This window comes from Herpailurus yagouaroundi, unplaced genomic scaffold, assembly GCF_014898765.1.
Source record: "Herpailurus yagouaroundi ecotype Mexico unplaced genomic scaffold, PumYag 77, whole genome shotgun sequence".
In the NCBI taxonomy this organism is placed as follows: Eukaryota; Metazoa; Chordata; class Mammalia; order Carnivora; family Felidae; genus Herpailurus; species Herpailurus yagouaroundi.
In genome coordinates, this window is record NW_024412388.1 from 69686998 (window position 1) to 69700093 (window position 13096).

Sequence of the window (13096 nt, forward strand, 5' to 3'; positions counted from 1 at the left end):
AATGAACATAGTCTCCCTCTCCCCCCCGCCCCCCCAAGATATTGTACTTCTCACTCTTCTTCTTGTGATAACGTGAGATGCCTCTGTGATGATGTGAAGTGAGGTGAATGAGGTAGGCATTGTGCTACTATTGACCTTCAGGCCATATGTCAGAAGGATGATCTGCTTCCTGGCTGCAACTGACCACAAGTGACTGAAACCAAGGAAAGTGAAACCATGGATAAGGGGGAACTACTGTATTCCTTGGAGGCTTGCTGAACTTGATTGCATTCAGAAAGCTTTCAGAAACCATGAACCCATGACCATTTTCTAATGAGGAGCTCATTTTCCTTTCCTACAAACTTTTTTGAAACCTCCAGTAGGAGTGGTAATGAGGGAGTGAGGGTGAAAATGCAAAGCTGGAAGAAATTGAAGAACCCACCTGCAGTTCATGTGCTCTCCTCCCAGAGGGGCATTCCAGAAGACTCAGGAAACACTGTGCTGAAAACCAGTTATTGGGACACAAGATCTGTGTCAAAAGACCCTCAAAGGCTTTAAATCCTCTACAGATTCTTTTTGTTAATTGCCGTCTATACTTTTCCAGGAAGATTTCTTTTACTGACACTCATGGCTACTTGGGGCCACTTGGCTGCTTCAGATCTTATAAATAGTGGCCAAGATATAATAAACATACCTTTCCTAAGACTGGCTTTATTCCTGGTGTGGAGCTTATGTACCAGAAGAGCCCAGCTGCCTACACAGCTCTCTGTACACAGCAGTCAGGGGAGAGGCTCACCCCTTACTAGATGTTTCATCGTGGGAAAGTTACTTATATCAGATTAAAGGTACTGGCACCAGACATTTCTATAATGCCTCTTCTGATTGGAAAACTTAAAAATTTTAAGTAAATCAACTTCTCTGAATCTGTTTTCTTATCCACAAAATAGGGATATTGAAATTAATCCATCTTTCTTCCTAGGGGTGTTGTAAACCATCCTGTTGCCAACTTTCCTACATTATATAATTAAAAGGAAACATTATCATCAGTATCGTACTTATCATCACCATTGAAACTTCCTATAAATATAAAAAGTTCCATTTGGAAAACTGTTCAGTTTCTTTGAATGGATTAAAAGAAAGACACATAATGAATGAAAAAAATTGTCAGAGTTTGCTTTAATTTTTTTCTTTATAAATATCTGAGCTCATCTTGCAATAAAATATGTACTCGTGTGATTGTAATCATTTCCATGGTAGCAGATCGGGGATGACACACAAAGGTCTGAGACTTGAATATAGGTTCAAGCAGCAGGAGAAACTGGTTTGGGACCAAATAAGCTCTTATTCAAGTAAAACTGTCGAAAAACACTGCCAAGGGAATACAGAAAATAACTGGGGAAGGAAATTGCTTTTGGGATAAATGTTCTGTTCTTTCAAGTTTGCTCTGGTACAAAAGTGCCCCTTTGAAGAGACTTAATAGAACTATTAGAAGGACCAAACATGAAATATCTCATGAAATCTTAACAGGTTTATTTTATAACCATTTTTCCTAAAGGTGTATATAGAGGAAAAAGAAACCAAGGAGATAAAATTTGCACTCTTGTACAAATGCACAACGCTATTTGATGTAGAACAATTACTTATGTCTAAATCGATTCCAAATTTGCTATCTGATCTGTGCTTTGCTGTTACTTATGCATTCTGTGCTACCTGTATGTCTGGACGCCAAACTGAAGTGCTTGATTTTTCCTTCACTTGCTCATTTACTGAACTTTTGCAGGTACTTGTAGCTCTTTAACAACAACAGTCCGTTGATGCTGTCTTTAGTTTTGATGAAAGTTTTGATATCCTTGTCTTCCTCTTACTTTTCAGTTATTGGGCATCCACTGTGTGCTGGGATGCTGTACAGATATGAGGAGTTGCCTGTTCTAGGCCCTGAGGATAAAAGAATGTATCAAATACATTCCCTGCTTGCAAATAACTTGCAGTTAGAATTTTAAATTTAGACCGTTGAAATACAACAATATGGAGCTACAGTGTCTGTAATCTACAAAGAGCAACAAATTCAGTGTTGCCTAGAGTCACCTGGGTGGCTCAGTCGGTTGAACATCCGACTTTGGCTCAGGTCATGATCTCGTGGTTTGTGAGTTCCAGCCCCGCGTCGGGCTCTGTGCTGACAGCTAAGAGCCTGGAGCCTGCTTCAGATTCTGTCTCTCTCTCTGTCTCTCTCTCTCTCTCTGCCCCTCCCTCACTCACATTCTGTCTCTCTCTCCTTCAAAAATAAATAAACATTAAAAAATTAAAAAAAAAAATTCAGTGTTGCCTTAGAGGAGGGGTCAAAATTGTTAAGTGTATTAGTAGTTTCACTGAGGCATGGAAGACCAGTAGGATTTAGCCTGTCCAGTGGAGGGGGGAAGGGAGGCCATAGGGGATTCAGAAAAGGGGAAGTGGGGTATTTCTAGGGTCAGAATAGAGGAAGGGTGTATTAGTTGGCTAGGGTGACCATAAAAGAATACCACAAACTAAGTGGCTTAAATGGCAAAAATTTGTGTTTTTTTTTGTAGTTATGGAGACTGGAAGTCCAAGTTCAAGGCATCTCCAGGATTGGTTTCTGTGAGGCCTCTCTCTCTGGCTTGCAAATGTGTCCTCACATAACCTAACCTCTGTCTGCATGGACTTCCTAGTGTCTCTTCCTCTTATAAGGACACCAGTCCTACTGGATTAGAGCCCTACCCTTATGATATTATTTTAGCTTGATTATCGTGCTTAAGTTACATTGGGAGTTAGGGCTTCAGCATATGAATTTTGGTGGAGCTAGGGGTGACACAGTTCATCCATAACAGAGAGTAAAGGACTCAAGTCTAGTCAATGAAGTAAAGGAATGAGCAAGATCATATAATGCTTGAATGTCAGACTGTGTGTCTAAGTTAATAAATTTTAGGAAACTGGGGAACCACTGAGGATTTTGTCAAATGGGCTACTGTGATCAGATTTGCCCTTTTTAAGGATCGTTCTTGCTGCAGGATGAGAGAGCAATGAAGGTGGGGTCAGTGGCAGAGACAAGCTCAGATGCAGAGAGACAGGTTAACAGAGCAGGGAAGCCTGCCAGGCCAGGGACAATGATGGCCTGAGTCAGCAGTGGATAAATTAAGGAGACCTTTAGGGAGTAGAATTGATAGGAAGTGATGGTTAAATTGTGTATAGAGAGTGAGGAAAGGGAAGTGGTTGGTGTTGGCTTTGCAGTATTTGGAGTAACTAAGTAGATAACGAGATAAATACAGTAAAAGTACTGGGATTTAGGGGTTGGGCAGGAGATGACATGATCAGTTTTGACATAAAGACTTTAAAGCCTGTAGAACATTCAGATGGAGATGTCTAGGTAGATATATAAGCCTGAATGTCTCAAAAGAGTTCTTGGATGAGAACAGTTTGAAGTTATTCAGGAATATTGGCAAGAGTTAGAGCTGTGAGAGAAATTACCTAATTAATGTAAACTGTGAAGATAGCAAAAAACACCTCATACAAATAAAAGGTACGAAGCATTGTCATTTAAAGTATGAGTAGAAGAAGACAGCCCTTCCTATTGATGTATATAAAAATATAATTCAAATAATACACTAGTTGTGAATTTGACTCAATTCTCTAAATAAATAGTAAATTATGTTTGTATTGTGATTTACCAAATAAATCGCATTGCAAAGATTTATTCCCATTGTACGTAAATATTTTATTCTCTTTGATTTCAATTTCAATCTGTGATTTGATTTTCGGCTTAAAGTCTTGTAAAAACTAATCATTATTTTGGTTGCAATATTTTCCCAAGTCTTCCAAGTAGTGTTAAGATTAAAACCTAAATCCCTATTAACTAGTAATGGAGTTTTGAAAAATGTAAATAACTCCAATAATACCTTTAAATCAGGGAAAATTTGACTTAATTCTAAATATGGCATCGTTCTGTGCTTTTGATTTCAAGTTGCATAACTTTAACAGCTGTATCTTAAAGCATTATCAGGAGATGCTAATTCATATTCTTGCTAATTCATATATCACTGCTGTGTCCCATTCATAATAGTCACATGCACACAGTATATCTACCTGAGAATATTGACCTGGAGAATTGGAATTCATTGGAATTCTTCCTATGAGGAAGGAAGGGACCCAAACAGCTGGTAACAGTAATTCTTGAGCCTTGCTGCATTTTTTTTTTCTTTGAATATCTATTTACTGTCTCAGGCACTGTTCTAGGAGCAGTGATTACAGAGGATAGCAGTAAACAGAACTTAGCTGAGACCTCCTTGTTTCAGAGCTTACAGCATATCTTCTTTTGAATTCACCTGAATATATTGCTGTAAAACCCTATCCCTGCATATAAGAATGGGATGGTGTAGTGCTGTTGCTGCAGCTGTTTATGGAGCAGTTCATTGTAAGTTGGCTCTTCAATTCCATCACCTGTTCTTGGAGGTAGCTATTCTGTATTCCAGAACTTCCCTCACAGTGATGGAAGTAATGACTTGGACCAAGATGAGCAGCCACGAAATCATTTGCTATTGGGCCCAATAGGGTAGGGAAAAAGATAGTCCTTGGTCTCGGTTTTCTTTGAATCGTCATTGTTTCCTAATTTCTGTTCATGGCTCTTCTTCTCCAGCTTGAATATTCAAGAATATAGGAGGTTAATTAGTTGAAGCGGAAGAAGTATGAGGTTGGTTTTAGTTAAGTAAAAGTGACAGAATTTTGAACTCTGCAAACCGTGACAAGAATTCCGAGGCATTCGCTACCACTTGGTTATTGATTTCCACAGATTTTTGCATCATTTAAAAAAACCAGACTAACTTAAGGTAAGCAACATTATCTATACGACAAACTTGTCTTTAAGGAAATCTAATGGTGTTGACACATAAAGTGGAAAAGACTTTTTAAAAATGTGTATTTTAACACTGTGGTTGAGTTATTAAATAGCATTTATTGTGCTTCCATTTAGAACATTTGAATAAAGAAAAGCCTATACAATTTCATATGTTTTTCTTTCTTAACATGTGAAAAGAGAGAACCATTAAGTCACTTTAATGAGAAGTATTTCCAAATATCAAATGCAATAATATTTTAATTTCTCATTATGTTTCGTATTTACCATGCAGTAGATTAAAAAAGCAGAAAATTTAGAAATGATTGAAATTTGAAATGAATATTGTTATTATACTGGCCTAACAATGTCATGATTCTTCCCCAGGGGCTCAGTATCACACTTCAGTATCTTGATAGATATCATAGATGTTAGGTTATTATCAAATCTGACAGAAAAGGCTGTGATTTGAAAGCTTCCTTAAGAATTCTATCTGTAATTTCTGTTAACATTTGACAGAGTTTCATGACATTAGAACCACTAAGCTCATTGAAATTCAACATTGGCTGAGTTTCTTGCATACGCTTCTCATTTACAGGTAACACTTCTATTTCCTGACACAGAGATTCAAAATGAATACCTCAAGCAGGAAAACAAAACAAAACAAACTACAAAAAAATTCATTTCAAAATAAAATCAAACACACCAGAACAAGTACCATACTGAGAAACATTTTAAGGAGACCGGGGGGCGGGGGGGGGGGCGGCGATGGAAAGGAGCAGATTTAATTGATAGAAAACAGACTTTTATACTCAAGTCCAAACAACTCATCTTTTCTGTCTTGTCAAGACAGTACCAAATAAATTTAGAAAGTAAATAGTAATAACTCAGATTGCCCTAAGACTGTTTTGTCAATCTCAGTAGTTCTAAAATTTGTGATTAAAACTATATCTCGCAAATATTAACCTTTCGATAGCTTTTGCAACTTGTTTCAAGATACATATATGTAGGAATTTTCCAATCTATTGACTTTTTTCCCCTTTCTATCTCTATGTGGACATATTTATTCAATTTGTATAAACAGCCACTTTAAGGTAAACTGGGAAAGTTGATTCAATTTGACAACTTCTAAGTATGATCTTATGTACCTTTGATATCAGACTGAAAAATAATCAGACAGCTTTTCCCTACTCCATAGGGGTTTTGGGGGAAAAAAGAAAAAAGAAAGAAAAAGTATATTTGTAGTTCCTTCATCTTCTGAACTAGTCACATGGCCATAAAATAACACAAAAACTCCCTGGACCAAGATACGAAGTAGACACTCAATGTGCTTGTTGATTTTTGGAAATTATATTTTGTTAAACAAAGATAGACAATATTATCCAAAAAGCTAGGCAAATATTTATTTGATGGAGCTTATGAAGAATAAAACATCAATAGTTAAATAAGGTCCTCTTAATGAGATTCTACCCCTTAAAATTGCTCAGAACATGTAAAGCATGTTAATTAGTAACATTATTTTTATACTTCCTAAAAATGATAGGGTTTTCTCTGCTTTTTCTCTCTTGAAAATTTATACGACAAATACATATTGCACACCTATAATGTGCCAGGCATAATTGTCATAGTGTGTCAACATAATTGCTGTTTTTCTAAGTAAAAATTTTAAACCGGACACATAGTCTGGAAGTAGATTTTTTTGTACTTTCCATGGTCTTGCAGTTTCCTGTATATCATCTGTAATCTCCAACCTCTAAATATGCAGTGAACGGTAAGTTAATTTTCAGGTCACAGATACCAACTGATACTTGTATTCTGAATGTCGAACTTGGAATTTCCAGATGAAATAATGGATTATGCTGTGGGAACAAAAGGATAGAACACTTGCAGTTGTGATTGTCCTACACAAACTGAAATTCACAGACCTCATCCCATTAAACCCCCAGAAAAAAGAATGCCTTTTAATTAGTGTGCGTCCCCCCACCCCCATCCTTTATGAATGTTAGAATTGTAACAAAAAGGCCACTGCACCTTTGAAATGTTTCACGTGAAAGAGCCCAGTTTCTGGTTTCTATTTTGCACTTCTAAGTGTTTTCTAGATCCTTTGGAATGCTTTGCCTGCAATGGCTGTGCCATTCTTACAGCTTAATGCGTGTGCCTTTCTTGCAACTTTATTTCTAATTAGTTGTTGCCTTCTTAGAGATGAAAGCCCTTTTGCACCTTGAAGGGCGATGTGAACTTAATGAAAATATGCTGATACAAGTTAAAGATGTTTCTTTATGCGAGTAAGGGCGTTGAAGGTTAACCCTGACCTTCTCAGAGGAAAATTGCTGTACTATGTTTCAGTTAAGATTATGTATTACCATATTTCTTTCAGCTAAACCAGGCACATGATTTCAGGGTGAAAAGAGTTGTTTTCTTTAGAATCACCTAAACACAAGTTGGCTTAAATGGATAGCTGCAAAAATAAATCCTTGGCAGCAATAACAATACCAGGAGAGAATGTGGAGTGTTATCAAGAGTCGCATCAGGGCAGAGGGTCCGCCTTCCCATTTGTTTTTCTTTGGCTGGGGAAATAACGTCCCCTCTGGCAATAACTTCTGAAGTTTCTTTGTGTATTTTGAAGTATTCAGAGTGGACACTGTGATGTGCTGCCCAGATGCCCCTATAAGGGGCACTTGTTAGCCCAGCTGCTGGGAGTGCTGCCGACAGAAAGCTTTCAGGAATCCCCTTCCGGGACTGCCTCAGGTGGAGAGTGACCCTGCTCACACCAAGCTTTTTTTAGGTCAGCCCCCGTCAGATGACTGATGATACGGGTGGAGGGACATAAAAGCCTGGATACCTTAGCCCAGCTTGGAATTTTGAAGGGCCATTCTAGTCTTAGAGTTGCCTGTGAAAAGATGAAAGAAAAGTACAACGCACAGGCATATAAGCATCTCTTAAATTCGCCCATTTGCCACGTTTATCTTCATATAGATATGCACACGTGCAGATTGCTAAACTTTGAGAAGAATGTTTCAGAAATTACGATGCATCACCCTGAAATATGTCAGCAGTTATTTTCCAAGAATAAGGACACTCCGCTGCATAGCCGTAATAATATTGTCACTCTCAAGGGATGTAACGTTGATACTATACAACTGCCTGATATACGGTCCGTATTCTAATTTCCCCAGTGTCCTAGAAATGTCTTTGAGAGCTGTTTTTTTTCTCACTGGGAATCCGTCAAGGATCGCAGATTGTATTTGTGTCTTTAGTCTTCTTTAATTTACAATAGCTCTCCCACTTTCCTCTTTCTGAATCATATTTTTTAAGAGTTCAGAAAATTGTTTTGTGGAATGCCACACAACCCGGGTCTGTGTGAGTGTTTCCTGATGAGTATGTTCATATTCAACATTTTTGTAAATAATACTAAAAATGTGATATTGTGTCCTCAGTGCATCTAGGTGATATTAAGTTGATGACTTAGTTAAGGTAGTGTCTATGAGACTTCTTCACTCATAAGCTATCTATTATCCTTCATAATTAATACATAATCTGTAGGGAACTCTGTTTCACCAAGGCTTTAAAACTTTGGATTTTATGTTCTCAATAACCTTCTCTAATGGTTTTAACATCCATTGAAAATCCTTGCCTAAATCTATTTTTATCCTAGAGTTTGCAAAATCGTTGTTTAATTTTTTCCTTCTATGTTTATTAGCTGGAAGTCTTCTGTAAAGATGTAAAGATGAGCCTTCCTTCTTTCCTTTTTTCTTCTCTGCCTTTTTTGGGGGGAGGGGCAGCAAAGGGTAGAAATCAGGGATTTTAAAAATTTGATGTGTAATAATTTATTAAAATTATTTTAGTTTTATATGTTTATGATTCCCCCAATTGAGTCAGTGGAAACCTCTTAAATCCTTTGATAGTTTGCTTTCAGGCATAAAAAGGTATTTTATTTCTTTGCCCACATTTGTGATCAGTTATGTCCTTCAAATGGTATTTACAAACCCAAATGGCATTTACAGGCCAAGATCTGGTGCCACTTTGTCATTGTTCCTGGGATTCATTCCATTTCTAGGGCTTTTCTTTGAACAGATCCAGGAAACAAACAAAATATAAAAATCACGTGTTCTTTCAGGGACCTCCAGTTTCTTCCTATCCTTCTCTCATATACCTCTTTCCTCAGTGAGAACTCTGGTTCCCAAGTAACATTCATCTGTTTACTCATTGGCCCTATATCTATCTAGCTATCTAGCTGTCTATCTATCTGTCTGTCTGTCTGTCTATTATCTATCTATTGTCTATTATCTATCGATTTATCTATTGACTTATCTATCTGTCATCTATCTATCACTTATCCGTCATCATCTCTTCCTCCTCCTCCTCCCTCATCATCATGATCATCATCATCATCTTTCACTTATTAGGAGGCTTAAATAAAACCCTTCAAAACACACCCCCACTGAGTAAAGATGAAGCTATTCTTGCTGTTTTTGTAGTTAGAATATATCCAGGGTACACAGCTGAAATACTATGGTCAAAGATATTTAATTAGTTCTGTTATTCCTATGTAATTATATTTTCCATTTGATATGGTTGTCTCCATTTGTCTCTGTGTATAATTAATTTTGCTGGTTTTAGTACATCTTTGTTGATTTCTTTTTGAAACTATAAAATGTTTTCATTATTCAAAAAATTTTTTAATCCCTTCTCCTTTTCTTATTTTATATAAGAATAGTTGGCTTAGGTTACTTAATATTCAAGTTTACTGTGATTGCCTTTGGGGGTAATTAACATTGTCCAGAAATGTATGTCTATACAATGAAGACTTTGTGTTTACCATTTTAGGGGAGAAAGAGGGAAGATTCATATTTGAATGAAGGTTTAGGTACATAAAATTTTAATACATTTTATCAAGTTCATCAAAGCCTAAAAGTATTACTTTGTTACGTAGGATATCACATGTGTTTAGAAGTGTGTGCATGGCTGTTGAGTAGCCAAAAACGTGGGCTGTGCCGGCTGTTGTCTCTCAGTTCCAAATACCCCCTTCATATTCTTCTCTATGATGCTGGCACTCTCTAAACTGTATTTCACCCTTGCCACCCCCATTGTCCTGTTAGGTTCTACCATAGGGCATCACGGGAGACTAGAGAAAAGAAGGAAGATGGAGAAAGCACTTGCTTCTTCTCGTTTACTTGATCCTTTCTGAGTTTCTCCAGCAATAACCCTTTACCCAGACAGAGATCTTTCTAGTAGTAGTTGTTTCAGCTTATTACTTATTCCAATACTTTTAGACTAGCCACTAAGAACTCTATTTTTTCAGTGGTCTGAGTCCGGGTTTCATGATGCCCCTCCTCAGAGCTCCTGAAGTTCTAGCACCATCTGGGGAGTGCTCTGTCTTCAGAAAAATGTGTTCCAACTTTGCGAATTTCCCCCTTCAGTTTCCTTCCTTTTATCCCAGCTTTTTGGGCAGGAGCTGCTTCAGGCAGTTATAATCTCTATGTTACCTAAGTGTTCCATGGTTGCCTTTTCATTCTTCCAACAATCTAGACAAGCTCCTAAATTGTATTGTGAATATAATTTATGTGGTTTCTGTTTTCCTGACAGGATGCTAACACATAGGTATACTAAGAATAGTCTTAGTCATTCCCTAACGTTTTTATATCCACACACACCTGTAGGCACCTGTAGGTAACCAATTTACTATATTTCACCATATCCTTCCTATATTTCATTTCAAAAAAAAAAGATGTTTATCTATATTTATACTTAAATCTAAACCTGTGTGTAAGAAGTGATGTCTTTTCATAAGGATCTTTTTTTTTTTTTTTTTTTTTTTTTTACAAAATCTGTAATGTATTCCATCATGAGAATTACCATAGTCATTCAGTCATTCTCCTATAACCAGACATTTGGGTTGTTTCCAGTATTCTTTATTACAAATAATGCAGCTATGAAAAACTGTGTACATAGTTTTATCCCACATTTTTGGAGCTATACCTTCAAGAAAAAATTTCTAAAAGTGAGATTTCTAAGTTAAAAGGTAAACATATATAGAGTGTTGTTAGATATTGCCAAATTCTTTTTATAGCAATTGTCTCATTTTGCACATTTTCCTACAGTATAAAGAGAATCTGTTTACCCAAAGTTTGCAGAAATAGTGTATTCTCAAGCTTTTGAATATTTTGCTCAATCTGACAGATAAGAAACTGTATCTTTACAGTTTAGTTTTAATGTGAATTTCTCTCATTATGTTTGAATATTTTTTATATGTGTAAGGGTAAGCTTTATACCTTCCCCCATGAACTATTTGTTTATTCTTTTCACTCTTTGGTTTTAACTATTTGTCTCCTCAATTTTTAGGAATTCTTTATATATCAGGAAGATTGTTTTATTTGTTATATATATTCAAGTGTTCATTCCTTCTTGGTTATTTTTCTTTTGAATTTGCTTATAATGTTCTTTTGTGGTTGTTTTTGTTTTGTTTTGTTTTTTGCTATGCAAAATGTTGTAAGTATTCAAAATTATTAATATTTTACTTGTATTATATCTAGAGCCCAGATATTTGGTTAGACATTATTCTGGATGCTTCTGTGAAGGTGTTTTGGGGATGAGATTAACATTTCAATCACTGGATTTTGAGTAAAGCAGATTGCCCTCCATAGTGTGGGTGTGTTTCATCCAGTCAGCTGAAGGCATTAATAGGACAAAGACTAAAAAACAAAACAAAACAAAACAAGACTAAAAAACAAAAACAAGCAAATAAATAAATAAAAGAACAAAGACTGACCTCCCCCAAACAAGAAGAAATACTCCCAGCTGACTGTCTTTGGTCCCAAACTGTAACTTTTCCCTGAGTCTCCAGCCTGCCAGCCCACCCCATCATATCATCATATCATCATATCATCATATCACTAAGCCTCCACAATTGCGAGAGTTAATTCCTTAAAATAAATCTCCCTCTATGTATATAGACATACCCGACTGATTCTGTTTCTCTGGAGAACCCTAACATACATACCTTATCCATTTGGAATTTATTATGATGTTTGGTGACATGTTTCCTGCCTTATCTGTTATCCAAATGGTTATCTAGTATGTCAGCATCATTTGTTAAAATGTCTATCCTTTCTGGGGCGCCTGGGTGGCGCAGTCGGTTAAGCGTCCGACTTCAGCCAGGTCACGATCTCGCGGTCCAGGAGTTCGAGCCCCGCGTCAGGCTCTGGGCTGATGGCTCAGAGCCTGGAGCCTGTTTCCGATTCTGTGTCTCCCTCTCTCTCTGCCCCTCCCCCGTTCATGCTCTGTCTCTCTCTGTCCCAAAAATAAATAAACTTGAAAAAAAATTAAAAAAAAATGTCTATCCTTTCTCAATGATTTGAGAGGTCACTTTTATCATATATATAAACGTTCATCTCGACTTAAGTCAATTTCTAGGTAACCTGTTCTATTCTACCGGCGTATGTATTCTTGCAACAATAACACCTTACTTCCTAATTTTAGGAACATTATAGTACGTTTTCATTTCTGATAGGGCTACTGCCCTTCACTTCTGTTCTCCCCTCGCCCCCAAATTTGGTCATCTTATCACTTAAAAACTTCAAATGTTTAGAAAATTTGAAAGAATTTTACAGTGAGCACTCATACACCAGCGCACATAGTATAATATTAATTTTCTTTTAATCTTACTTTATTACATATTTGTTCATTTATCCATCCCTCTGTGTATACATCAGTCCATCTTATATTTGGGGTGCATTCCAAAGTAAAGTACAGACATCACTATCATCCTCCCAAATACTTCAGTATCTATAATGTCAAATAGAATTAAATATTGGTTAGAGTCTTATCTTTAAAATAAATTTTCCTATAATGAAATGCATAAATCTTTAGTGTAGCATCCATTAAGTTCTCACAAATCCATATACCTTGTGATACAGTAAAGTTCTCTCATTGTCTTTCCCGGCAAATGCCTAGTAATGTTCTAAAGGTAATTGCTATTTAGATTTTTTCACACCATAGGTTAGTTTTGCCTATTCTTGGACTTCATGCAATTGAGTCATACACTATGTAAACTTTTGTTTCAAATTTCTTTTATTTGGCAGTATGTTTTGATAGTCATCCATGTTGTGTGCATGAGTAAATTATTTCTTTTAATTGCCGAGTAGTATTCCATTATATAATTATACCAAACTTTGGTTGTGTATCTTTTACTGATGGACACTTGAATTGTTTCCAATATTTGGCTGTTATGTACAAAGCTGTAATGAACACTGTTAAATAACTACTTAGGGGATATAT

The 13096-nt window shown here is 36.5% G+C and overlaps 1 long non-coding RNA gene across 1 annotated transcript in view; it reads left to right on the forward strand.

Moving 5' to 3' along the window:
• LOC121018551 (uncharacterized) overlaps positions 1-4814 on the forward strand; it is a 43239-nt gene extending 38425 nt beyond the window's left edge. The window contains exon 4 of the long non-coding RNA XR_005785223.1: positions 4778-4814. This is a non-coding gene — a long non-coding RNA (uncharacterized LOC121018551). The remainder of the gene's footprint in view (positions 1-4777) is intronic.
• The last annotated feature ends 8282 nt before the right edge of the window (positions 4815-13096 follow it).